This window comes from Opisthocomus hoazin, chromosome 1 (assembly GCF_030867145.1).
Source record: "Opisthocomus hoazin isolate bOpiHoa1 chromosome 1, bOpiHoa1.hap1, whole genome shotgun sequence".
Classification (NCBI taxonomy): Eukaryota; Metazoa; Chordata; class Aves; order Opisthocomiformes; family Opisthocomidae; genus Opisthocomus; species Opisthocomus hoazin.
Genome location: NC_134414.1, coordinates 243,586 through 270,352, shown reverse-complemented (window position 1 = coordinate 270,352; position 26,767 = coordinate 243,586). Strand labels below are relative to the sequence as shown.

General features: G+C 58.4%; 1 protein-coding gene across 2 annotated transcripts in view; it reads right to left on the bottom strand.

The window, feature by feature from the left end:
• The window catches only part of LOC142360568 (uncharacterized), a 99,544-nt gene extending 78,768 nt beyond the window's left edge, over positions 1-20,776 (bottom strand). The window contains exon 1 of one of the 2 annotated variants that reach the window (XM_075413969.1): positions 20,322-20,776. The gene's annotated coding sequence lies outside the window, so the exon portion shown is untranslated. The remainder of the gene's footprint in view (positions 1-20,321) is intronic. The other variant, XM_075413960.1, reaches the window with a different exon arrangement.
• Positions 20,777-26,767: the final 5,991 nt, after the last annotated feature.

Genomic DNA, 26,767 nt, shown 5'->3' with positions numbered 1-26,767 from the left:
ATATTAGAGACAGTGACAGGGTTATTTAACAATTAACTTTATACAATTTATTTATGGACTATTCTCGCCCAAAATTAAATCCCCATGAGGTACACATCGGACTTCCCCATCCTTCCGCATTACCCACCAGGTACACCCAGGTCCTTGAGCAAAAGCAATCCAGCGGACGGGCTTGCCTTTGCCCAAGGCAGGACTAACCCAAACCGTCTTCCCTAACATGTTCCGCATGTGCACTACAGGGACTTTATCCCCTTCTACGGGGCACTGAGGTTTTGACTGGGCAGGACCAGCCCGGTTGGTGGACCCTCTGGTGTTAACCAACCAGGTGGCCTTTGCTAAATGGGTATACCAATTTTTGAAAGTCCCACCCCCCATTGCCCTCAAAGTGGTTTTTAGCAGCCCATTGTAACGTTCGATCTTTCCAGAGGCTGGTGCATGGTAGGGGATGTGATACACCCACTCAATACTGTGTTCTTTGGCCCAGGTGTCTATGAGGCTGTTGCGAAAATGAGTCCCGTTGTCCAACTCAATTCTTTCGGGAGTGCCATGTTGCCACAGGACTTGTTTTTCCAGGCCCAGGATGGTATTCCGGGCGGTGGCATGGGGCACAGGGTAGGTTTCCAACCATCCGGTGGTGGCCTCCACCATTGTGAGCACATAGCGCTTGCCTTGGCGGGTTTGTGGCAGTGTGATGTAGTCAATCTGCCAAGCCTCCCCATATTTATATTTTAGCCATCGTCCTCCAGACCACTGAGGCTTTACCCGCTTGGCTTGCTTGATTGCAGCGCATGTTTCACATTCATGGCTAACCTGTGCGATGGTATCCATGGTCAAGTCCACCCCTCGGTCACGAGCCCATCGGTATGTCGCGTCTCTTCCTTGGTGGCCCGAGGTGTCATGGGCCCACCGAGCTATAAACAGTTTGCCCTTATGTTGCCAGTCCAGATCCACCTGAGCCACTTCAATCTTAGCAGTCTGATCTACCTGGTGGTTGTTTTGATGTTCTTCAGTGGCCCGACTCTTAGGGACGTGGGCGTCCACGTGACGGACTTTTACAGCCAACTGCTCCAGCCGGGCAGCAATATCTTGCCACAATGGGGCAGCCCAGATGGGTTTGCCTCTGCGCTGCCAGTTGTTCTTCTTCCATTGCTGCAGCCACCCCCACAAGGCATTGGCCACCATCCAGGAGTCGGTGTAAAGATAGAGCACTGGCCACTTCTCTCGACTGGCAATGTCTAAAGCCAGCTGGATGGCTTTCACCTCTGCAAACTGGCTGGACTCACCTTCTCCCTCGGCAGTTTCCGCGACTTGTCGTGTAGGGCTCCATACAGCAGCCTTCCACCTCCGCTGCTTCCCCACAATGCGACAGGACCCACCCGTGAACAGGGCATACTGTTTCTTATCTTCTGGCAGCTGGTTATACAGTGGGGCCTCTTCAGCACGTGTCACCTCCTCCTCTGGCGATGCTCCAAAATCTTTGCCTTCTGGCCAGTCCATGATTACCTCCAGAATTCCTGGGCGACTGGGGTTTCCCATTAGGGCGTGCTGGGTGATCAGAGCGACCCACTTACTCCAAGTAGCATCGGTGGCATGATGCGTAGAGGGGACCCTTTCTTTGAACATCCAGCCCAGGACCGGCAAGCATGGTGCTAGGAGGAGCTGTGCTTCAGTGCCGACCACTTCTGAAGCAGCTCGAACGCCTTCATATGCTGCCAGAATCTCTTTTTCAGTGGGAGTATAGCGGGCCTCGGATCCTTTGTGTCCCCGGCTCCAGAACCCCAGGGGTCGACCTCGAGTCTCCCCTGGTGCTTTCTGCCAGAGACTCCAGGTTGGGCCATTCTCCCCGGCTGCGGTGTAGAGCACGTTTTTAACATCTTGCCCTGACCGGACTGGACCAAGGGCTACGGCATGAACTATCCCCCGTTTAATCTTTTCAAATGCCTGTCGTTGCTCAGGGCCCCATTCAAAATCATTCTTCTTCCGGGTCACGTGGTACAGAGGACTTACATTCTGGCTGTAATTTGGGATGTGCATCCTCAAAAAACCCACAACACCCAGGAAGGCCTGTGCTTCCTTTTTGCTGGTTGGTGGGGACATAGCTGCTATTTTGTTGATGACATCCATTGGGATTTGACGGCGCCCATCCTGCCATTTTATTCCCAAAAACTGGATCTCTTGCTCAGGTCCCTTGACTTTACTTCGCTTAATGGCGAAACCGGCTTTCAGAAGGATCTGAACTATTTTCTCCCCTTTCTCAAAAACCTCCTCCGCTGTGTCGCCCCATATAATGATGTCGTCGATGTACTGCAGATGTTCTGGAGCTTCACCTTTTTCCAGTGCAGTCTGGATTAGTCCATGGCAAATGGTGGGACTGTGTTTCCACCCCTGGGGCAGTCGATTCCAGGTGTACTGGATGCCCCTCCAGGTGAAAGCAAACTGTGGCCTGCACTCTGCTGCCAAAGGGATGGAGAAGAATGCATTAGCGATGTCAATTGTAGCGTACCACTTGGCTGCCTTTGACTCCAGCTGATATTGAAGTTCTAACATGTCTGGCACGGCAGCACTCAGCGGTGGTGTGACTTCATTCAGGCCACGGTAGTCTATTGTCAGTCTCCACTCTCCAGTAGATTTTCTCACTGGCCATATGGGACTATTAAAGGGTGAGTGAGTTTTGGTGATCACTCCTTGACTCTCCAGCTGGCGGATCAGCTGATGAATGGGGAGAAGGGAGTCTCGGTTGGTACGATACTGTCACCAGTGCACCGTTGTGGTCACGATTGGCACCTGTTGTTCTTCAACCCTCAGCAACCCCACAACGGAAGGATCCTCCGAGAGACCAGGCAAAATGGACAGCTGTTTAATTTCTTCCATCTCCACAGCAGCTATGCCAAAAGCCCACCGATACCCCCTTGGGTCCTTGAAATACCCTCTCCTAAGGTAGTCTATGCCAAGGATGCACGGAGCCTCGGGGCCAGTTACAATGGGGTGCTTCTGCCAGTCCTGCCCAGTGAGGCTCACTTCAGCCTCCAGTACACTCAGCTCTTGGGACCCCCCTGTCACTCCCGAAATGCAAATGGACTCTGACCCTTTGAACTCTGATGGCATTAAAGTACACTGTGCACCAGTGTCCACTAGAGCTTTATACTCTGGTGGATCTGACATGCCAGGCCACCGAATCCACACCGTCCAATAAACACGGTTGTCCCTTTCCTCCACCTGGCTGGAGGCAGGGCCCCTCTAATCCTCGTCAGAGAATTTTCTGCTCACCTGCTGTAAAAATGACTTGGAGGTCCCCTCCAGAGGATCGGAATCAAGGTCAAACTGTCTACCTGGGTCTGGAGAGCTGGCTGCTGGAAACTGGAGCGGCATTTTTCCTAACAGAATCCCCTTTGGTGATTGTTTTACCTCGCAACTCACGTACTCGTGCCTCTAGACTTGAGGTGGGTTTTCCATCCCACTTCCTCATGTCCTCTCCGTGGTCACGCAGGTAGAACCACAGGGTGCCCCGGGGTGTATAGCCTCTGTATTCCCTCTCCTGAGCAGAGAAACACTTGCCCCTAATAGCTGAGACACTGGCCCGTACAGGTGGGGAGTAGGACATGTTCTCTTTGATTTGCTGCACCTCCCGGGCCAGTTTCTCCACAGCTGAGACAAGGGAGGAAGAGAGACTTTCCTCATATTGCCGGAGTCTGACAGCCACCTCATCCACTGTTGGTGCCTCCTTACCCTTCCAGTTTACAACTGCCAGTGAGTTGGCATATGAGGAGGGTGCGCTCCGCACAAACTTCCTCCACATAGGTGCTGTGCACTGGACTTCATCTGGGTCTGTGGGTACCTGGTCATCATCTGGTTCATTATAAACCAGCTCCCGCACAGCTAATTCCCTCAAGTACTGAATACCCCTTTCCATATTGGTCCACTTGCCAGGATAGCATACAAAATCGTCACTGAAGGGGTACCTCTCCCTCACGCCTGAGAGAAGTCTCCTCCAGAGGCGGAGGACTTGTTCCTTTTTCCCAATGGCCTTGTCAATGCCCCCGCCCCTGGCCAGGGATCCCAGCTGCTTGGCTTCCTTGCCCTCCAAGCTGCTGGCCCCGTTATCCCAGCACCGCAGCAGCCAGGTGGCAATGTGCTCGCCAGGGTGGCGGCTGAAATCTTTCCGCATGTCTCGCAGCTAGCCCAGGGACAGGGACCGTGTGATGATCTCTGTCTCTATCTCCCGCGATGACCCTGGCTCATCGTCATCCCTCCCGGAGCGATCTGCTCTCTTTGCATCTTTCTTTAGTTTTACAGGGGCGACTGCTACCGGCACAGGTTGGTCACTGGGCTCAGCCGCGATGCCTGCAGCTGGAGCTGGGGCTGGAGCAGCTGCTGTGCCTGCCGGGGAAACCGAGGCAGGCCCTGCAGCTGTGGCAGCGGTGGTGCTGGCTGGGGGGGCTGTGACTGCCTGCTGGGCTGGAGGGGCTGCAGGGCCGGCTGGGGGGGCAGCGCCAGTCGCAGTGCCTGCCGCTTCGCTTCCCTCCCCTCCCCTTTCCCCTTTAGGGCACTGAACAGTGTTGAACAGGGCAGCTCGGTAGGCGTGGGCCAGACCCCAGCACGTGGCAGTGATCTGTGTCTCTCTGGAGTTCCCAGGGTGGCAGCACACTTTTTTCAGATATTTTACCAGATTGTCCGGATTCTGTATTTGTTCAGGGGTGAGTTTAAAACACACCGCAGGTGCCCACTGCTCTAGACATCTGCCCATGCTGTCCCACACACCCAGCCACTCACAGCTATCCAGCCCCGGGGCAGGTCTCTGCACGATGTTCTTAACGACTTGCTTAACCCTAAACAAAACCCAGAACCCATTCAGGAGGCAGAACAAAAGGAGAGTGCTGCCCTGAGCATCCCACGGGTACTCGAAATTCTCAAAAGCCGTTAGGACCAGCCTGAGGGAGAGAGGGGGGACGAAAGAGTGGGGGAAGGTATCCCCTTCCGTTTTCCCCACAGACTGGGTTTGATTATTCACAAAATCTAAGACATAGGATCCGAGGTACCGAAATGACCGCAGTGCCGCATGCAAATACAAGACTAATTTCATGCACAGTGATGTTATCATATCGTAAGTCGATATGGTACAGTACAGCAAAATCATCATCTTAATCCTGTTTCCAGTGATGATGAACAGCATGGCAGTAAACACATACTGCAAATAAGGGTTCAAAAACCACAGCCATCTGAACAAAGTCAGCAACATTTTTACCGGCGACTATTTAACTAACACAGAAAAATGCCTATAACAAAATTTAACAAAATCTAAGAAAGCAGTTTTAACACCCGCTGCTCAGCCCTGCCGTTATCCCTGCCCTGCGCTTGGGCGCCAAATCAATGTCTTGGTTTCAGCTGCCGCCGGCAACAAAAGCGCCACGCGGCCGCCCCTCCCCCCGCCGGCGTGCGGAGGAGAATGAAAAAGAAAACAGGCAGAAACCGGTGGGTCAGGATAAGGGCAGTTTAACAGAACAGCAAACAGAGGGAACAGCAACAACAACGGTACAGATAAGGAGAAAACACAACAACGAACCGCACGACCCAGACAGCCGCTCTCCCGGACAGGACCGGCCCCGCGCCCCCCCCCAAACCGCGAGAGCGTTCCCGCCGCGCCGTCCCCCCCACCGGAACCCAGCGTGACGTCACATGGTATGGAATACCGGGCTCTGTTTGGCCAGGTGGGGCCAGCCCCCAACCCCGGGCTATGCCCTTCCTGGAGTCCGGTGAGAATTAACCCTGTCCTGGCCAAACCCAGGACACTTCTGCTGAATGTGCCTCCCAGTGCTGGAATGTCCCGGCACCCTGTACCTGTGCCCTGTACCCGGCACCTGTACCCTGTGCCTGCACAGCTCGGAATGCCCCGCGGTGTCACAAAGGGGGCCCTGGCATGGCTCACGGTGTCATAAAGGGGGGTGTGCCTGCCTGCTATAAAAGGGCTCTGCGAGAGCAGGCAGCTGGCTGGGGGCTTCAGTCTGCCGTTATCTCCTGGTTGCCCTGCAGCGTTTCTGGAAGCACCTGGAACGTCAGATGAACGTGGTGAGAGCCTGGCAACAGAACCGGAGAGGTGAGCGGCCCCAGCACCAAGCGCCCTGCAAACAGCCAACACCCCACGGCAGCGCTGAGCCGGGGCTGTGCCGGGGGCTGACGGCCGCTCACTCCATCTCCTCCCTCTATAGATTCTCCCACTGCTAATGGACGAGCGGTGAAGGCCATGCCGAGCGTGGAGACAGTGTGAGTGCTGGGGGAGTCCCCAGATCCTGCCCCAGACCCTCTCCCCATGCCATGACCCTGCCCGCACTGCCCAGCCCTGCCCGCCGGCTGAAGTCGGGGTGCTGGCCAAGGGTCGTGGGTCCCGGTGGAGGGGCCGGGGTGCAGCGGGGTCTCTTCTCTCTCCTCCTCTGCAGGGACAGCACGGAGGAGTGGAGCAACGCCCCACGGGATTTGCTGGCCTCCATGGACTCCGTGGGCTCCCTGGTGCCCCTGTCACACAGCAGCTCCATTTCCATGGGCTCGCTCTACTCCTTCCCGGATTCAAGGCGTGGTGCGATGATGGAGCTGCCGGCACTCAACCGCTCAGCACCCTCCCAGTCCCGCAAGGCTGTTTGCGTCTTGGTGGGGCAGCCGGAGCCAGACCGTGGCCAGGACCGCCCACTGCAGCCAGTGTCGGGGGCAGAGCAAGACCAGGTCCCTGGGGAAAAGGAGGACAGGGCACAGAGCCCCAAACATGTGCAGCCACCCCCCACCAGCTCCCCTCACATGCCCATGACCGTGGCGCAGCTCATCCCAGAGTTCATCCGCGCCATCCGGGACAACCGGCTGTCAACCCAGCAGCGACGCGAGCTGCTGCAGGCACTGCATGCTCAGGATCAAGGGGGAGAGGGGGGAAGCAGGGGAGCCTGTGGTGGGACCTCCCCTGGGGAGCTCCCACGTCCCCCCACCAAGACGGAGGAGGTCGTCCCTCTGGCAGTGTGGCCCCAGAGCCTCGGAGAAGACGTGCCATGCACTGATGACAACGTGGACGAGGCTGTGGATGGGGTCCTACACTGGGACAGAGCAGTGAGCCTGGAGACACTCAGCTCCATGGAGCTGGAAAGGAGCAGCTCCATGATGTCAGAAATCAGCATCTCCACAGGGCAGAGCGTGAGGAGCCCGACAGTGTCAAAGAGGAGCAGCCCCATGGCACCAGAAAGGACCAGTCCCAAGGGGCTCGAGAGGAGCAGCCCCACGGGGCCAGCAAGAAGCAGCTCAGAGGTGGCAGACATCATTACCTCCCTGGGAGGACCGGCCAGCAGCATCTCTGCTGCTTCCAACAGCAGCACCCAGGCAGAGACCGGACCCCAGCAACTGGAGCCCACAGGCAGGGCGCATGGCCGAGCGGCCTGGTCTCCATGCAGGGCAGGACGGTGCCTGCGGAAGGGCTGGCGACGCCTCAAGGCCTGGTGGAGATGCCACTTTCAGCCCCTACGTGACCGATGCTGCAAGTCCCAGTAGTGGCAGCGATGGTTCCACAAGGACAAGGGGATCCCCTACCACTGAGCGGCTGGGGCGTGCGGGGATGGGAACCCCCCTGGGCTGCCCTCCCATCTGAATTGTTCAAATATTAAATGTTTTCTCTGTCCCCGCTGTCGTGGGTCATCCACCCATCGTGCGGCTGGGGGTGCAACCCCCTCAGTGCCCGAGCCCAGCGGGGACGGGCTGGCACCAGGCACCGCTGGCACCCACCAGACTGGGGCAGGGGCTGGCCGGTACCCCAGTGGGTGTGCTGGTGTCCAGAGGGACCTGGGGGGGCTGGAGAAATGGGTCAGCTGGACCCTCCTGGAGTTCACCAAGTGAAAGTCCTGGCCCTGGGGAGGAGAACGAGGCTGGGGAGGGACGGGGTGCTAGTACGGGCCCTCAGCCTGATGCCCAGAGGCTACTGGGGGCTCGGTGGGGAGCTGGAGATGGACTCTGGCTAGGGCCACCCACTGCAGCCAGGTTCGGGGACAGAGCAAGAGCAGGTTCCCAGGGACAAGGAGGACAGGGCACAGAGCCCCAGACATGTGAAGCCGCACCGCAGCGGCCACCTAGCCATGGCGAAGACCATGGGGCGGCTCATCCCGGCGTTCATCTGTGCCATCCGGGCCAACCAGGTGTCAACTGAGCAGCAACACGAGCTGCTGCGGGAGCTGCGGGCCCAGCGTCAAGGGGGAGAGGGGGGTGACAGGGAAGCCTGGGGCGGGATCCCTCCCGGGGAGCCCTCACTTCCCCACACCAAGACGGAGGAGCAGGTCCATCTGGCAGTGTGGCCCCAGAGCCTCGCGGTAGACTTGCCATGGAAGGACGAGGACGTGGACGAGGCTGTGGATGGGGTCCTACACTGGGACAGAGCAGTGGGCCTGGAGACACTCAGCTCCATGGAGGTGGAAAGGAGCAGCTCCATGGCGTTAGCAAGCAGCAGGTCCATGGGGCAGAGCGTGAGGATCGCGATAGTATCGAAGAGGAACAGCCCCATGGAGCCAGGCCGGAGAAGCCCCATGCAGCTGGACAAGAGAAGCCCGATAGTACAGAAGAAGAACCGTCCCGTGGAGCGGAAGACAAGCCCGACAGCACTGAAGAGGAGCAGCCCAATGGGGCCGGGAACGACCAGTCTCAAGGGGCTCGAGAGGAGCAGCCCCACGGGGCCAGACAGAAGCAGCTCCATGGGACCAGACATGATTACCTCCATGGGAGGACCGGCCAGCACCATCCCTGCTGCTCTGGGCAGGAGCACCCTGGCAGAGACCAGAGCCCAGCAGCGGGTGCCCACAGGCAGGGCGCGTGGCCAGGCGTCCCCAGGGCCATGCAGGGCAGCACGGTGCCTGCGGGAGGGCTGCGCCCGGCTCTGGAGATGCCTCAAGGCCTGGTGGAGACACCGCTGCCGGCCCCGACACATCTGATGCTGCAAGCCCCCGTGTTGGCAGCGATGGTCCCACAAGGACAACGGGTGCCCCTACCACTGAGCGGCCGGGGCTTGCGAAGCTCGGAACCCGGAGAGAATCCGCTCCGGAGGACTCCAAAGGAGCAGCTCCATGGCGTCGGGCAGGAGCAGCCCCCGGGCAGGGGCAGGAGGAGCCCGGTGGAGCTGGAGAGGAGGAGCCCAATGGAAGTGAAGAGGAGCAGCTCCATGGGGCCGGGCTGGACCAGTCCCACGGGGCTGAAGAAGAGGAGCCAAAACTGGACATGAGGAGCCCCATAGGGCCAGGCAGGAGCAGGTCCATGGGACCGGCCAGCAGCACCCCGGCACAGACTGGACCCCGGCAACGACTGCCCACGGGCTGACCCTCTCCTCATGTCCTGCCCCTGCCCGCGCTGCCCAGCCCTGCCCGCCGGCCGAGGTCAGGGTGCTGCCCGTGGGTCCCACTGGAGGGGCCAGGGTGCAGCGGGGTCTCTTCCCTCTCCTCTGCAGTGCCAGCACGAAGGCGTGGAGCAGGGAGCGCCTGTCCCCGCGGACCCCGCTGGCCTCCATGGACTCCCTGGGCTCCCTGGCCACCCTGTCGCAGAGCAGCTCCATTTCCATGGGCTCGCTCTACTCCTTCCTGGACCCTGGCCCAGAGCGATGGCGGAGCTGGCAGCACTCAACCACTTAGAAGCCTCCTGGTCCCCCAGGACTGTCGGGGGGGTCAGCTGGGGAGCCGGAGCCAGACCGTGGCCAGGACCCCCCACTGCAGCCAGTGTCAGGGACAGAGCAAGAGCAGATCTCCAGGGTCAAGGAGGACAGGGCACAGAGCTCCGCAGAAGTGAAGCCGCACCCCAGCAGCCCCTCAGCCATGACCATGGGCACGGGGCAGCTCGTCCCAGAGCTCATCCGGGCCAAGCAGGTGTCAACAGAGCAGCAATGCAAGCTGCTGCAGGCACTGCTGGCCCGGCATCGAGGGGGAGCAGGAGATGGTGTGGGAGCCTGCGGTGGGACCCCCCCCGGTGACCTCCCATGTCCACCCACCAAGACAGAGGAGCAGGTCCAGCTGCAACAGCTGAGGGCCAGAGTGTGGCCCCAGAGCCCTGGAGCACAGCTGCCATGGATTGATGAGGACGTGGACGAAGCTTTGGATGGGGTCCTACACAAGGACAGAGAAGTGGGCCCAGAGACCCTCAGCTCCATGGAGGTGGAAAGGTGTGGCAGCATGCCACAATATGTTACGGCAGTCAAAAAGGAAGCAAGCACAGCAATAGAAAGCAGACAGAAGCAGAAGCACTTTACTGGGTATCCATAACATTTTTATATTCCCTTCTCCCTCACCCCCTGAATCTCATTGGTGAGGGTCTCTTGGCACGCGGTTCCTTTGTGCTTCTGATTGATCATCTTGTGTCGTTCACCCAATCTTCACGCTTGGCTAGCAGTTGGGGTCTGGCATCCTGTTTCTTTGTTCCTTTCCTCCTGTCCTTCAGCCACAGCTGCACCCCTCAAGGTACACCCTGGACTCCCCCATCCTTCCACATTACCCACCAGGTGCGTCCAGGTGCTTGAGCAGAATCGATCCCGTGGATAGGTTTTCCCTGTCCCGAGGAGGGAAGAGCCCAGACTGTTTTTCCCGGCCAGTTCCTTAGATGTGTCCCAGGGACCTTCTCTCCTCCCACAGTGCGCAGGGGTTTGGGTCGAGCAGGTCCAGGCCGAGTGGCAGATTCCCTGGTGCTAGCGAGGCGAGTGGCTTCTGCTGAATGCGCCTCCCAGTGCTGGAATGTCCCGGCACCCTGTGCCTGTGCCCTGTACCCGGCACCCGTACCCTGTGCCTGCACAGCTCAGACTGCCCCGCGGTGTCACAAAGGGGGCCCTGGCATGGCTCACGGTGTCATAAAGGGGGGTGTGCCTGCCTGCTATAAAAGGGCTCTGCGAGAGCAGGCAGCTGGCTGGGGGCTTCAGTCTGCCGTTATCTCCTGGTTGCCCTGCAGCGTTTCTGGAAGCACCTGGAACGTCGGATGAACGTGGTGAGAGCCTGGCAACAGAACCGGAGAGGTGAGCGGCCCCAGCACCAAGCGCCCTGCAAACAGCCAACACCCCACGGCAGCGCTGAGCCGGGGCTGTGCCGGGGGCTGACGGCTGCTCACTCCATCTCCTCCCTCTATAGATTCTCCCACTGCTAATGGAAGAGCGGTGAAGGCCTTGCCGAGCGTGGAGACAGTGTGAGTGCTGGGGGAGTCCCCAAATCCTGCCCCAGACCCTCTCCCCATGCCCTGCCCCTGCCCGCACTGCCCAGCCCTGCCCGCCGGCCGAGGTCGGGCTGCTGCCCGTGGGTCCCGGTGGAGGGGCCGGGGTGCAGCGGGGTCTCTTCTCTCTCCTCCTCTGCAGGGACAGCACGGAGGAGTGGAGCACAGCCCCGCTGGCCTTGCTGACCTCCCTGGTCCCCGTGTCACACAGCAGCTCCATTTCCACGGGCTCGGTCTACACCTTCCCGCATTCCTGGCGTGGTGCGATGATGGAGCTGCCGGCACTCAACCGCTCAGCACCCTCCCAGTCCCGCAAGCCTCTTTGCATCTTGGTGGGGCAGGCGGAGCCAGACCGTGGCCAGGACCGCCTACTGCAGCCAGTGTCGTGGGCAGAGCAAGACCAGGACGCTGGGGACAAGGAGGACAGGGGACAGAGCCCCAAACATGTGCAGCCACCCCCCCCCAGCTCCCCACACATGCCCATGACCGTGGCGCAGCTCATCCCAGAGTTCATCCGCGCCATCCGGGACAACCCGCTGTCAACGCAGCAGCGACACGAGCTGCTGCAGGCACTGCAGGCACAGGATCAAGGAGAAGAGGGGGGAAGCAGGGGAGCCTGTGGTGGGACCTCCCCTGGGGAGCTGCCACGTCCCCCCACGAAGACGGAGGAGGACGTCCCTCTGGCAGTGTGGCCCCAGAGCCTCAGAGAAGACGTGCCATGCACTGATGACAACGTGGACGAGGCTGTGGATGGGGTCCTATACTGGGACAGAGCAATGAGCCCGGAGACCCTCAGCTCCATGGAGCTGGAAAGGAGCAGTTCCATGGTGTCAGGAATCAGCACCTCCACAGGGCAGAGCGTGAGGAGCCCGACAGTGTCAAAGAGGAGCAGCCCCATGGCACCAGAAAGGACCAGTCCCAAGGGGCTCGAGAGGAGCAGCCCCACGGGGCCAGCAAGAAGCAGCTCAGAGGTGGCAGACATCATTACCTCCATGGGAGGACCGGCCAGCAGCATCTCTGCTGCTTCCAACAGCAGCACCCAGGCAGAGACCGGACCCCAACAACTGGAGCCCACAGGCAGGGCGCATGGCCGAGCGGCCTGGTCTCCATGCAGGGCAGGACGGTGCCTGCGGAAGGGCTGGCGACGCCTCAAGGCCTGGTGGAGATGCCACTTTCAGCCCCTACGTGACCGATGCTGCAAGTCCCAGTAGTGGCAGCGATGGTTCCACAAGGACAAGGGGATCCCCTACCACTGAGCGGCCGGGGCGTGCGGGGATGGGAACCCCCCTGGGCTGCCCTCCCATCTGAATTGTTCAAATATTAAATGTTTTCTCTGTCCCTGGTGTCGTGGTTCATCCACCCATCTCGCGGCTGGGGGTGCAACCCCCTCAGTGCCCGAGCCCAGCGGGGACGGGCTGGCACCAGGCACCGCTGGCACCCACCAAACTGGGGCTGGGGCTGGCCGGTACCCCAGTGGGTGTGCTGGTGTCCAGAGGGACCTGGGGGGGTGCAGAAATGGGCCAGCAGGAACCTCACCGAGTTCAGGCACATCTCTGTAGGGAGGTGCCAAGAGGATGGGGGCCGCAGGTGGTGGGCACAGCCACGAGCAGTGGCAGCGGTTTGGGGTGCTGCTGGGTTTCTTGGGTGGTTTTGGGGTGGCGTGGGACCCTTGAAGGGCTAATTCTGACTGTAACTGCTCCACAGGGGTCACTGGTCAGCGAGGATCCATCTGGCCTGAAGGGCAAGGACACCCAATGGCAAGAAGGGGTTAAACTGGCTGGAAGCTGGGGTGCCAGGGACAGGAGGACTCCTTGCGAGGCAGTGAACTTTCCCTGGGTGCTGAGATAAGGAACAGCCTCAGCACTGTCTTGTAGCCGTCCTGGAAAGGGAGCGCTCAGGGCCCAAGCTCAGGGGCCACCTTAGGGCAGCAGAGCTGGGCAGGAGGATGGACCTGGGGCTGGGCTGAGGTGCCCCATGCCCGATCCTCCCCCCCTGTCCCTTGCTGCATGTGTCCTGCTCTCCCTTGGCTACGTGTGGGCCTCAGCTTTGTGCTCCTCAGTATTATGTGGGACCAGAAGACACATGTGCGTAGCGTCTGAAGAACTTTCACGTGGAGGGGATTGAGTCCAAGCTCCGTCTTCTCACGCATGGCCGCGCCTCCCCTTCTATCCCTCTGGGCTGCACAGGCCTGTAGTTCTGTATTTCCTCACAGAGAAAAGCTAAACTCTGAAGGCTTTTCACACAGAGGGGATCAGGTCAAAGCTCTGTCTTGTTGGGGACGCTCAAACTTTCCTTCCTGTCCTTTGCTGCACATCTTCTGCTCTCCCTTTGCCATGCGCGGGTCTTACTGTCTCATTAAAGGGGGGGTAAGGGGAGTCTGATATTCAACTAGCCTGCCAGAGCCCTTCCAAGGACTTTCACTGAAACAATTTCGCAAAGTTGAAACAATAGGTAATTTATTCAAGCGACAGTTATCACAGATTCGGAATTGCCGTTGATAAATTCACTGTCTACAAAAGTTGAGCTCAAAGTAGTAGTTTAGCGCTTTAGTTAACAATGTGTTCCCGGGGATTCGTCTGACAAAGTCAGAGGCGCGACTCTTACCAAAAAGGCGTCCCTTCTTGGGGGGGGAAGAGAGTTTCAGGCCCGTCGAACTGTCCATCAGGTGAAGTTCTCGCTTGGCTCCTCCTTTCAAAGGGAGTTTTCAAGGGCCAATTTTTATATGTTTGGAAATCTTTTTGCGAGGTGGGACTAAGTCAATTATTGTGTATCGATTGGCTCTTGGCATGGAATGTCGTGTCGTCAGAAGCGGGACTCAGCAGTGTGACACGCCTTCGGAGCGGGCATCTTGGTATGTGCATTCGGGGGCCATCTGTGCTTTGTCCAAAGCAATCTCTGAAGCAATCTCTGGCTGCGCAGCCTCCGCGGCGCCCCACAGATCACTGAGTTTACAGTGATGGGCTGTCCCCCCTTACTTTGGTCTGATAAGATAAGCACCAGTTATTTACTTCCTTTGTTAGCTCTTCGGCTCTTGACAACCTCAGTCCCTTTGTCTTTTGTCTTGCATTGGACAAGTCCTGCAACGCCATCGATTACATTATCCACCCCGTGACCTTAGTCACATCTCGTCAAAAAGGAATATTAGATGAATTTAGGTTCAGACGGGTTGAGGGGCTCATCTTCCTCCCTAATAGGAGAAGGAATTAAAGGAACATAATCAGGCTTATGAACTTTAAGCATTCTAATATGCGTACTAAAATTTTTAGCTAATGAAGATTATACACATGATAAACCCACACAAATAACAACAACGAGTACAATAAACAGCAGTACATATTGAATCAAACTTTGTATACATCCACTAATGTTTAGTCCAAGTCCATTAAAAACTTTCGAGATCCACCCCGTCCATTCCCAGGGCTTCTGCTTCATATTTTCACGGAGTTCTCGAGCCTGTTCCGCAACCTTGCGCATTTCATCCATGGCTTGATGTAAAGTGACGGGTACATTTGGGATAGAAACACAACAGGTTTCATCAGGATAGGAGGCATTTAGCCATCCACAAACACCACTTTCTTTTAACAAAATCATGACTAAGGCTAACCTATTTTGTAGCATTATATTGGATGTAGCTTGCAGCTGCAAGTCACAGAATCACAGAATCACAGAATAGTAGGGGTTGGAAGGGACCTCTGCGGGTCATCTAGTCCAACCCTCCTGCCGAAGCAGGGTCACCTACAGCAAGCTGCACAGGACCTTGTCCAGGCGCGTCTGGAATATCTGCAGAGAAGGAGACTCCACAGCCTCCCAGGGCAGCCTGGGCCAGGGCTCCGTCACCCTCAGAGGGAAGAAGTTCTTCCTCATGTTCAGACGGAACTTCCTGTGCCTCAGTTTGTGCCCATTGCCCCTTGTCCTGTCACTGGGCACCACTGAAAAGAGCTTGGCCCCATCCTCCTGACACCCACCATTCAGATATTTGTAGGCATTTATAAGGTCCCCTCACAGCCTTCTCTTCTCCAGGCTGAACAAGCCCAGTTCCCTCAGCCTCTCCTCGTAGGGGAGATGCTCCAGTCCTCTCACCATCCTCGTAGCCCTCCGCTGGACTCTCTCCAGTAGCTCTTCATCTTTCTTCAACTGGGGAGCCCTGAACTGGACACAGTACTCCAGACGAGGCCTCACTAGGGCAGTGTAGAGGGGAAGGAGAACCTCCCTCGTCCTGGTGCCCACACTCTTCTTGATGCACCCCAGGATCCCATTGGCCTTCTTGGCACCCAGGGTACACTGCTGGCTATTGTTCACCCTGTCGTCCACCAGGACACCCAGGTCCCTCTCCGCAGAGCTGCTCTCCAGCAGGTCCACCCCAAGCCTGTACTGGTGCATGAGGTTGTTCCTCCCCAGGGGCAGGACCCTGCATTTGCCTTTGTTGAACCTCATCAGGTTCCTCTCTGCCCAGCTTTCCAGCCTATCCAGGTCACGCTGAATGGCAGCACAGCCTGCTGGTGTATCTACCACACCTCCCAGTTTGGTGTCATCAGCAAACTTGCTGAGGGTACATTCTAACTCTTCATCCAGGTCGTTGATGAAGAAGTTAAACAAGACTGGGCCCAGTACTGACCCCTGGGGACACCACCAGTTCCCGGCCTCCAACCAGACTCAGCGCCGCTGATGCCAACCCTCTGAGCTCTGCCATTCAGCCAGATCTCAATCCATCTCACTGACCACTCATCCAGCCCACACTTCCTCAGCTTCCCTAGGGGGGTGTGATGGGAGACCGTGTCGAAAGCCTCGCTGAAGTCAAGGTAGACAACATCCACGGCTCTCCCTTCGTCTACCCAGCCAGTCATGTCATCGTAGAAAGCTATCAGATTGGTCAGGCATGATTTCCCCTTGGTGAATCCATGCTGACTACTCCCGATAACCTTCTTTTCTTCCACTTGCTCGTTGATGGCCTCCAGGATAAGCTGCTCCATCACCTTTCCCGGGATGGAGGTGAGGCTGACCGGCCTGTAGTTCCCTGGGTCCTCCTTCTTGCCCTTTTTGAAGATTGGAGTGACATTGGCCTTTCTCCAGTCCTCGGGCACCTCTCCTGTCCTCCAGGACCTCTCAAAGATGATGGAGAGTGGCTCAGCAATGACATCCGCCAGCTCCCTCAGCACTCGTGGGTGCATTCCATTGGGGCCCATGGATTTGTGGATGTCCAGATCACTTAAGCGATCCCTCACACAGTCCTCCTCGACCGAGGGAAAGTCGTCCTCTTTGTAGGCTTCTTCTCTTACCTCCGGGGCCTGGGATTCCTGAGGGCCAGTCTTAGCACTGAAGACTGAAGCAAAGAAGGCATTCATTAGCTCTGCCTTCTCCGCATCCTCCGTCACCAGGACACCCGCCTCATTCAGCAGCGGCCCCACATTGTCCCTAGCCTTCCTTTTGCTGCTGATGTAGTTGAAGAAGCCCTTCTTGTTGTTTTTGACATCCCTTGACAGCTTCAATTCCAGGTGAGCCTTGGCCTTCCTCGTCGCATCCCTGCATGCTCTCACCATGTTTCTGTACTCTTCCCAAGTGGCCTGCCCCTCTTTCCGCATTCCATGGACAATCGATTCTGCTGAAGGACCTGCATGCACTTGGTGGGTAATGTGGAAGGATGGGGGAGTCCAGGGTGTACCTCGAGGGGATTAAATCCTGGGTGAAAATAATCCCTGCTCTGAGCTGTATGGCGGCAGGGTTACATCACGCTGTATGTCACCACTGCGGCGGCTGCCAGACATCAAAGCTATTCCAGCAGGAACCTCTCACTGCTGGCCAGGCTGGAGGCAAGAGGAGGAATTCATTGCAGTGTTCAACCTTATGGCCTAGTCCAAAGGGACCAGGGGTGGAGACTGTCATGGACGTGCCTTTAGATTGTTGTAAGCCATGATGGGAGTTGCATGGTGTAGGAAGCGCTGTGGATGGGGTCCTACACTGGGACAGAGCAAAGGCCCCGAAGACACTCAGCTTCATGGAGGTGGAAAGGAGCAGCTCCACGGTGTTAGCAAGCAGCAGGTCCATGGGCCAGAGCAGCAGATCAGCTCCATTTCCATGGGCTCCCTCTACTCCTTCCCAGAGCCCTGGCCCAATGCGATGGCGGAGCTGGCAGCACTCAACCACCTGAAGCCATGAAGGACAAACCTGATCTCACAAGAAGCACTGCAAGTGCAGCACTGACCCAACCTGAGCTGGCTTTGGTGCCCAGCAACTCCACCCAAGACACCACCTCTCCTGCCCCGGCTGGCCACCGTAACAGATGGAGCCCAAAGTCATGGACCAAATGAAATCCATGGACACCTTCTGGGTATTTATGGACATTTTGCCGACATCTTACAGGGCAGAGGTGGTTAATGAGGATGTGTTGCGATAGTGTGGTAAATGGCATGGAATTAGGGGTGGAGAATGTACTGGTTTTGGCTGGGATTGAGCTAAATTTCTTCACAGTGGCTTGTATGGGGCTATGTTTTGGATTTGTGCTGAGAAGAGCTTTGCTAACCGAGGGATGTTTGTGCTACTGCTGACCGGTGCTTGCACAGTGTCGAGGCCTTTTCTGCTCCTCACCCTGGCCCACCAGTGAGTAGGCTGGAGGTGCACAAGGAGTTGGGAGCGGACGCAGCCAGGACAGCTGACCCCAGCTGACCAAAGGGATATTCCACATCAGAGGACATCGTGCTCAGCAACAAGACTGGGGAGGAGGTTGTCGCGGGGGGTGGCTGCTTGGGGACTGGCTGGGCATTGGTCCCTTGCTGGTGAGCAGTCGTTTTCATTTGCATTGAATATTTTTTCTTGGGTTTTATTATTTTCTGTCTTTGTTTTTTGCCTTCCAAGGTTTTTTAAAATGTCTTTTTAATTGTTAGAATCAGAGAATCATAGAAGGGCTTGGTTTGGAAAGGACCTTTCAAGGCCACCTATTCCAACGGGGATGCCGCTGGCCAGAACCATGGAGCTAATGACACCCAGGCTCATGGGATTGCTCCTCTTCATTCCACTGGGCTTCTCCTGCCCAGCCCCGGCGTTGCTTCTGCCCAGCGCCATGGAGCTGCTCCTTTCCAGCCCCTCGGCAACGATTCTGCCTATCTCAATGAGGCAGCTCCTGCCTGGATGCTTGAAGCTGCTTCTCTTGTACTAAGCAATAAAAGGGGCAATTAAAAAGTGAAATGATAATTGAAATTAACCAGACTATTGCTGCTGTAGGTATTTTTGTAAAGCCCTACCCTTACTACAGTTCCAAGTGTCAAATTAACTATACGAGGTTTAGAGAACTAAGAAACAGGATTTTGAAGAACGTGTTCTTGTTTCATAAGAAGGATCGTGGAATCATAGGATCATCAAGGTTGGAAAAGCCCTCTAAGATTATCAAGTCCAGCCGTCACCCCAACATCACCACGCCTGCTAACCCGTGTCCCCAAGGGCAACATCTACAACTTTTCTGAACACCTAGATGTACCTGTCCAAAGTGGAACCAGAGAGTGATGAATCGTAAGAATTGCTAACGAGCTACGAAAAGCTGCTGAGATTGCCAAAAGAGACATGTTGGTAAGGAGGGGAAAGGGAATTCTGGCAGGGGGAGATGGTGATCACCGGCTCACGGCTCACCTACCCCAGTTATATCCCAGACTCAAAAGATGAAGAAACGGAGCACGCGTACTAATTTACATGCTGGACGAAGACACTTTAACCAATCATTGAATAGAATAACAATGTATATGTATTAGGAAGATGAATATGGTAATGTTAAGGGTACAAATGACTGCTGATTTGTGCACAAGATGCGCTGTCTTGGGACAGTCACCCATATGTGCGCAAATACGGAATAAAATACCTCGGCTCTCTGTGTGTATTGTCATAGTGCACACCGGGTAAAGGGGTCGAGCAGGTCCAGGTCGAGTGGCAGATTCTCTAGTGTTAGCTAGGCAAGTGGCTTCTGCTGAATATGTATCCCAACGCTGGAATGTCCCGGCACCCATCGCTGGTCGCCATCAAACTTGTTTTTCCAGGCCCAAGACAGTGTTCCGGGCAGTGGCATGGGTCACAGGGTACGTTGCCGACCATCCAGTAGTCGCTTCCACCATGCTAAGCACATAGAATCACAGAATCACAGAATAGTAGGGGTTGGAAGGGACCACTGCGGGTCATCTAGTCCAACCCTCCTGCTGAAGCAGGGTCACCTACAGCAGGCTGCACAGGACCTTGTCCAGGCGCGTCTGGAATATCTCCAGAGAAGGAGACTCCACAGCCTCCCTGGGCAGCCTGGGCCAGGGCTCCGGCACCCTCAGAGGGAAGAAGTTCTTCCTCGTCTTCAGCTGGAGCTTCCTCTGCTCCACTTTGTGCCCGTTGCTCCTTGTCCTGTCGCTGGGCACCACTGAAAAGAGCTTGGCCCCATCCTCCTGACCCCCACCCTGCAGATATTTATAAGCATTTATTAGGTCCCCTCGCAGCCTTCTCTTCTTCAGCCTGAACAAGCCCAGCTCCCTCAGCCTCTCCTCGTAGGGGAGATGTTCCAGTCCCCTCATCATCCTCGTAGCCCTCCGCTGGACTCTCTCCAGTAGCTCCTCATCTCTCTTGAACTGGGGAGCCCAGAACTGGACACAGTACTCCAGATGAGGCCTCACCAGGGTAGTGTAGAGGGGGAGGAGAACCTCCCTCGATCTGCTGCCCACACTCTTCTTGATGCACCCCAGGATTCCATTGGCTTTCTTGGCAGCCAGGGCACACTGCTGGCTCATGGTCACCCTGTCGTCCACCAGGACACCCAGGTCCCTCTCCGCAGAGCTGCACTCCAGCAGGTCCGTCCCAAGCCTGTACTGGTGCCTGGGGTTGTTCCTCCCCATGGTGCTGGCCGTGGCGGGCTCCTGGTGGCATGACGTGATCAATCTGCCAGGCTTCTGCCGATGGACGTTTCAGCCATCCGCCTCTGTCCCAAAAAGGCTGTAGCCACTTGCTGTCTTTGATTCTGGCGCAGGGTTTCCCTTCATGGACAGCCTGTGCAATGGCATCAATGGTCAAGTCCACCCCTCGGTCACAATCCCCTTTTTTGGCTGCAGGGCCAGGTGTGGGGCTTCTCCTTCTTCCTTCTCCTTCTGCTTCTCCTTTACCTACTCCTTTTCCTTCACCTTCTCCATCACCTTCACCTCTGCCTTTGCCTTCCCCAACTCCTTGCCCTTCTGCTTCCCTTCTATGTTCCCCTTCTCCTCTTCCCTCTCTCTCTCCTCCTCCTCCTCCTCCTCCTGCTTCTCCCTTCCCTCTTAATCACCCTTGGGTTCCCCCATCCTGCAGACTGCGGCCTTCTCCCAGCTGCCACTCCTGTTTTCTACATGGACGACGCAACCCCTCCTCAGACACTGCCTGCACAGCTCGGAATGCCCTGCGGTGTCACAAAGGGGGCCCTGGCATGGCTCACGGTGTCATAAAGGGGGGTGTGCCTGCCTGCTATAAAAGGGCTCTGCGAGAGCAGGCAGCTGGCTGGGGGCTTCAGTCTGGCGTTATCTCGGCAGACTGCAGCCTCAGCCTCGGCTACACCAGTAGTTCTGGGGGTCCCATCAGTGGGGTCCCAGGAGGTCGCTGCGGATCCGCATCTCCAGCCTGTGCGGGTGACTCGGAGTGCCGCGGACGCACCAGAGCTGGTGCCATGGAACACACCGAAGTCCCCATCCTGGATTGCAGGGTCATGCTGCTGATGATGTACAGGCTGCTGTTCATCGTGGACACTGCCAGGTCGTGGGTCAGGCAGGCCAAGGTCGGTGACTGCTGCACCGCACTGCAAGGCAGCATGGCGTGGCGTGGGGTGGGGTGGGGTGGCGTTGGGTGGCGTGGGGGGCTGCAGCGTGGGCTCGGGAGCTGCTCTCGTCTCACCCAGCTCCTGGTTGCCCTGCAGCTTTTCTGGAAGAACCTGAAGCATTGGATGAACGTGGTGAGAGCCTGGCAACAGAACCGGAGAGGTGAGCGGCCCCAGCACCAAGCGCCCTGCAAACAGCCAACACCCCACGGCAGCGCTGAGCCGGGGCTGTGCCGGGGGCTGACGGCCGCTCACTCCATCTCCTCCCTCTATAGATTCTCCCACTGCTAATGGAGGAGCGGTGAAGGCCATGCCGAGCGTGGAGACAGTGTGAGTGCTGGGGGAGTCCCCAAATCCTGCCCCAGACCATGACACCGTGCCCTGCCCCTGCCCGCACTGCCCAGCCCTGCCCGCCGGCCGAGGTCAGGGTGCTGCCCGTGGGTCCCGGTGGAGGGGCCGGGCTGCAGCGGGGTCTCTTCTCTCTCCTCCTCTGCAGGGACAGCACGGAGGAGTGGAGCAACGCCCCGCGGGACTCGCTGGCCTCCATGGACTCCGTGGGCTCCCAGGTCCCCCTGTCACAGAGCAGCTCCATTTCCACAGGCTCGCTCGACTCCTTCCCAGAGCCCTGGTATGATGCGATGATGGAGCCACCGGCACTCAACCACTCAGCACCCTCCCAGTCCCCCAGCGCTGTCTGGGGCTCGGTGGGAGAGACGGAGCCAGATGGTGGCCAGGACCGCCCACTGCAGCCAGTGTCGGGGGCAGAGCAAGAGCAGGTCCCCGGGGACAAGGAGGACAGGGTACAGAGCCCCAGACATGTGAATCTGTCCCCCAGCAGCTCCCCAGACATGCCCATGACCATGGCGCAGTTCATCCCGGAGGTCATCTGCGACATCTGGGCCAACCTGCTGTCAACAGAGCAGCGACGCGAGCTGCTGCGGGCACTGCAGGCTCTGGAGCAAGGGGGAGAGGGGGGCGGCAGGGGAGCCTGTGGTGGGACCTCCCCTGGGGAGCTCCCACATCCCCCCACCAAGACGGAGGAGGACGTCCCTCTGGCAGTGTGGCCCCAGAGCCTCGGAGAAGACGTGCCATGCATTGATGACAACGTGGACGAGGCTGTGGATGGGGTCCTACACTGGGACAGAGCAATGAGCCCGGAGACCCTCAGCTCCATGGAGGTGGAAAGGAGCAGCTCCATGGTGTCAGGAATCAGCACCTCCACAGGGCAGAGCGTGAGGAGCCTGACAGTATTAAAGAGGAGCAGCCCAGTGGGACCAGGCCGGAGCAGCCCCGTGCAGATGGACAAAAGAAGCCCAACAGAACTGAAGAGCAGCAGCCCCACGGGACCAGAAAGGACCAGTCCCAAGGGACTCCAGAGGACCAGTCCCAAGGGGCCAGACAGAAGAAGCTCCGTCGCAGCAGACATCATTACCTCCATGGCAGGACCGGGCAGCAGCATCTCCGCTGCTCCGGGCAGCAGCACCCAGGCAGAGACCGGACCCCAGCAACGGGTGCCCACAGGAAAGGCGCATGGCCGGCCGGCCCCGGGGCCGTGCAGGGCAGGACGGTGCCTGCGGGAGGGCTGGCGACGCCTCAAGGCCTGCGGCAGACGCCGCTGTCGGCCCCAACGGACCGATGCTGCTGGCTGCGTGCTTCAGTCTGGCGTTATCTCGGCAGACTGCAGCCTCAGCTACACCAGTAGTTCTGAGGGTCCCATCAGTGGGGTCCCAGGAGGTCGCTGCGGATCCGCATCTCCAGCCTGTGCGGGTGACTCGGAGTGCCGTGGACGCACCAGAGCTGGTGCCATGGGACACTCCAAAGTCCCCACCCTGGATGACCTGATCATGCTGCTGATGATGCACACGCTGCTGTTCGTCAAGGACAATGTCTGGCCACGGGTCAGGCAGGCCAAGGTCGGTGACTGCTGCACCGCACTGCAAGGCAGCATGGCGTGGGGTGGGGTGGGGTGGCGTTGGGTGGCGTGGGGGGCTGCAGCGTGGGCTCGGGAGCTGCTCTCGTCTCACCCAGCTCCTGGTTGCCCTGCAGCGTTTCTGGAAGCACCTGGAACGTCGGATGAACGTGGTGAGAGCCTGGCGACAGAACCGGAGAGGTGAGCGGCCCCAGCACCAAGCGCCCTGCAAACAGCCAACACCCCACGGCAGCGCTGAGCCGGGGCTGTGCCGGGGGCTGACGGCCGCTCACTCCATCTCCTCCCTCTATAGATTCTCCCACTGCTAATGGAGGAGCGGTGAAGGCCATGCTGGGCATGGACACAGGGTGAGTGCTGGGGGAGTCCCCAAATCCTGCCCCAGACCATGACACTGTGCCCTGCCCCTGCCCGCACTGCCCAGCCCTGCCCGCCGGCCGAGGTCGGGCTGCTGCCCGTGGGTCCCGGTGGAGGGGCCGGGGTGCAGCGGGGTCTCTTCTCTCTCCTCCTCTGCAGGGACAGCACGGAGGAGTGGAGCAACGCCCCGCTGGCCTTGCTGACCTCCATGGACTCCCTGGGCTCCCTGGTCCCCCTGTCACACAGCAGCTCCATTTCCACAGGCTCGCTCTACTCCTTCCCAGAGCCCTGGTGTGGTGCGATGATGGAGCCGCCGGCACTCAACCACTCAGCACCCTCCCAGTCCCCCAGTGCTGTCTGGGGCTCGGTGGGGAGCCGCAGCCAGACCGTGGCCAGGACCGCCCACTGCAGCCAGTGTCGGGGCAGAGCAAGACCAGGTCCCCGGGGACAAGGAGGACAGGGTGCAGAGCCCCAGTCATGTGAAGCCGCAACCCAGCAGCTCCCCACACATGCCCATGACCGTGGCAAAGCTCATCCCGGAGGTCATCTGCAACATTTGGGCCAACCTGCTGTCAACAGAGCAGCAACGCGAGCTGCTGCAGGCACTGCAGGCTCAGGATCAAGGGGGAGAGGGGGGTGGCAGGGGAGCCTGTGGTGGGACCTCTCCTGGGGAGCTCCTATAACCCCCAACAAGAAGGAGGAGGACGTCCCTCTGGCAGTGTGGCCCCACAGCCTCGGAGAAGATATGCTGTGGATTGATGATGATGTGGACGAGGCTGTGGATGGGGTCCTACACTGGGACAGAGCAATGGGCCCAGAGACCCTCAGCTCCATGGAGCTGGAAAGGAGCAGCTCCATGGTGTCAGGAAGGAGCAGCCCCACGGGGCAGAGCGTGAGGAGCCCGACAGTGTCAAAGAGGAGCAGCCCCATGGCACCAGAAAGGACCAGTCCCAAGGGGCTCCAGAGGAGCAGCCCCACGGGGCCAGCAAGAAGCAGCTCAGAGGTGGCAGACATCGTTACCTCCATGGGAGGACCGGCCAGCAGCATCTCTGCTGCTTCCAACAGCAGCACCCAGGCAGAGACCGGACCCCAGCAACTGGAGCCCACAGGCAGGGCGCATGGCCGAGCGGCCTGGTCTCCATGCAGGGCAGGACGGTGCCTGCGGAAGGGCTGGCGACGCCTCAAGGCCTGGTGGAGATGCCACTTTCAGCCCCTACGTGACCGATGCTGCAAGTCCCAGTAGTGGCAGCGATGGTTCCACAAGGACAAGGGGATCCCCTACCACTGAGCGGCCGGGGCGTGCGGGGATGGGAACCCCCCCTGGGCTGCCCTCCCATCTGAATTGTTCAAATATTAAATGTTTTCTCTGTCCCTGGAGCCGTGGTTCATCCACCCATCTCGCGGCTGGGGGTGCAACCCCCTCAGTGCCCGAGCCCAGCGGGGACGGGCTGGCACCAGGCACCGCTGGCACCCACCAAACTGGGGCTGGGGCTGGCCGGTACCCCAGTGGGTGTGCTGGTGTCCAGAGGGACCTGGGGGGGCTGCAGAAATGGGCCAGCAGGAACCTCACCGAGTTCAGGCACATCTCTGCAGGGAGGTGCCAAGAGGATGGGGGCCGCAGGTGGTGGGCACAGCCGCGAGCAGTGGCAGCAGTTTGGGGTGCTGCTGGGTTTCTTGGGTGGTTTTGGGGTGGCGTGGGACCCTTGAAGGGCTAATTCTGACTGTAACTGCTCCACAGGGGTCACTGGTCAGCGAGGATCCATCTGGCCTGAAGGGCAAGGACACCCAATGGCAAGAAGGGGTTGAACTGGCTGGAAGCTGGGGTGCCAGGGACAGGAGGACTCCTTGCGAGGCAGTGAACTTTCCCTGGGTGCTGAGATAAGGAACAGCCTCAGCACTGTCTTGTAGCCGTCCTGGAAGGGGAGCGCTCAGGGCCCAAGCTCAGGGGCCACCTTAGGGCAGCAGAGCTGGGCAGGAGGATGGACCTGGGGCTGGGCTGAGGTGCCCCATGCCCGATCCTTCCCCCTGTCCCTTGCTGCATGTGTCCTGCTCTCCCTTGGCTACGTGTGGGCCTCAGCTTTGTGCTCCTCAGTTTTATGTGGGACCAGAAGCCACATGTGCGTAGCGTCTGAAGAACTTTCACATGGAGGGATCGAGTCCAAGCTCTATCTTCTCACGCATGCCCGCGCCTCCCCTTCTATCTCTTTCCGCTGCACAGGCCTGTAGCTTTGTTGTTCCTCACAGAGAAAAGCTAAACTCTGAAGGCTTTTCACACAGAGGGGATCAGGTCACAGCTCTGTCTTGTTGGGGATGCTCAAACCTTCCCTCCTGCCCCTTGCTGCACATCTCCTGCTCTCCCTTCGTGCGGGCCACAGCCTTCTGCTCCTCTGATTAATGTGGGCCCAGGAGCTCAATGAGTGTAGCGTCTGAAGGGTTTTCGCGTGGAGGGCATCAAGTAAAAGCTCTGTCTTACTGGGGACGCTCAGACCTCCCCTCCTGTCCCTTGCTGCACATCTCCTGCTCTCCCTTTGCCATTTACAGGCCTCAGCGTCATGCTCCCTCAGTTTTATGTGGGCCCAGGAGCAGAATGGAGCCTCTGGCAGAAAGCGCCTGGAGAGACTCCAGGTCGCCCGTAGGGTGCTGGAGTCGGGGATCTGGAGGATCTGGAGAAACATTAGCAGCACATGGAGGAACTGGACTGCTTCCCAAGTGGTTGCTTCTGAAGCACAGCTCTTCTTGGCACCTCGATGGCCGGTGCCAAGCTGGGTGTCCAACGCGAGGGTCCCATCTGTCTGCAGTGATCACGCATCGCTGGAGTTCACAGTCCTGAGGGATGTGGGAGAGGAGTATAGTCAGGACCCTGAACTTTTGGGAAGCCAACTTGCAGCTCTTCAAACAGTCAGTCAGTCGGACCCCACGGGAAAGTGCCTGCAGGGACAAGAGAGCAGAAAAGAGTTGGCACTTCTTGAAGGATGCTTTCCAGAGAGCGCAGGAGCTCTTAGTCCCCAGGTGTAAGAAGTCAGGCAAGGAAGGGAAGAGACCAGCACGGCTGAGTCGAGACCTGCTGCTCAAACGAAAGGGCACGAGGGAACTGCACAGGCAGTGGAAGCGGGGACAGGTAGCTTGGGAAGAGTACCGGGATGCTGCCCGGTTGTGTAGGGATGAGGTCAGGAGGGCCAAGGCGCAGCTGGAGCTCAACTTGGCAAGGGATGCTAAGAATAACAAGCAGGGCTTCTCCGGGTATGTCAGCCAGAAAAGGAAGGCTAAAGAAGGAGTACCCACCCCGCTGAACAAGAATGGTGACCTCCTATCAAGAGACGAGGAGAAGGCTGAGGTGCTCAGCTACAGTTTTGCCTCAGTCTTCACTGGCAACCTCTCTGCTCGCCCCTCCCCCGTCGATGGACTGCAAGGTGGGGACCAGAGGGGCAAAGCCTCTCCCTGCCAGCTTGGACTCATCAAAGAGCGTCCCATCATCACGAAAGCCAACACCCCGGTGACAG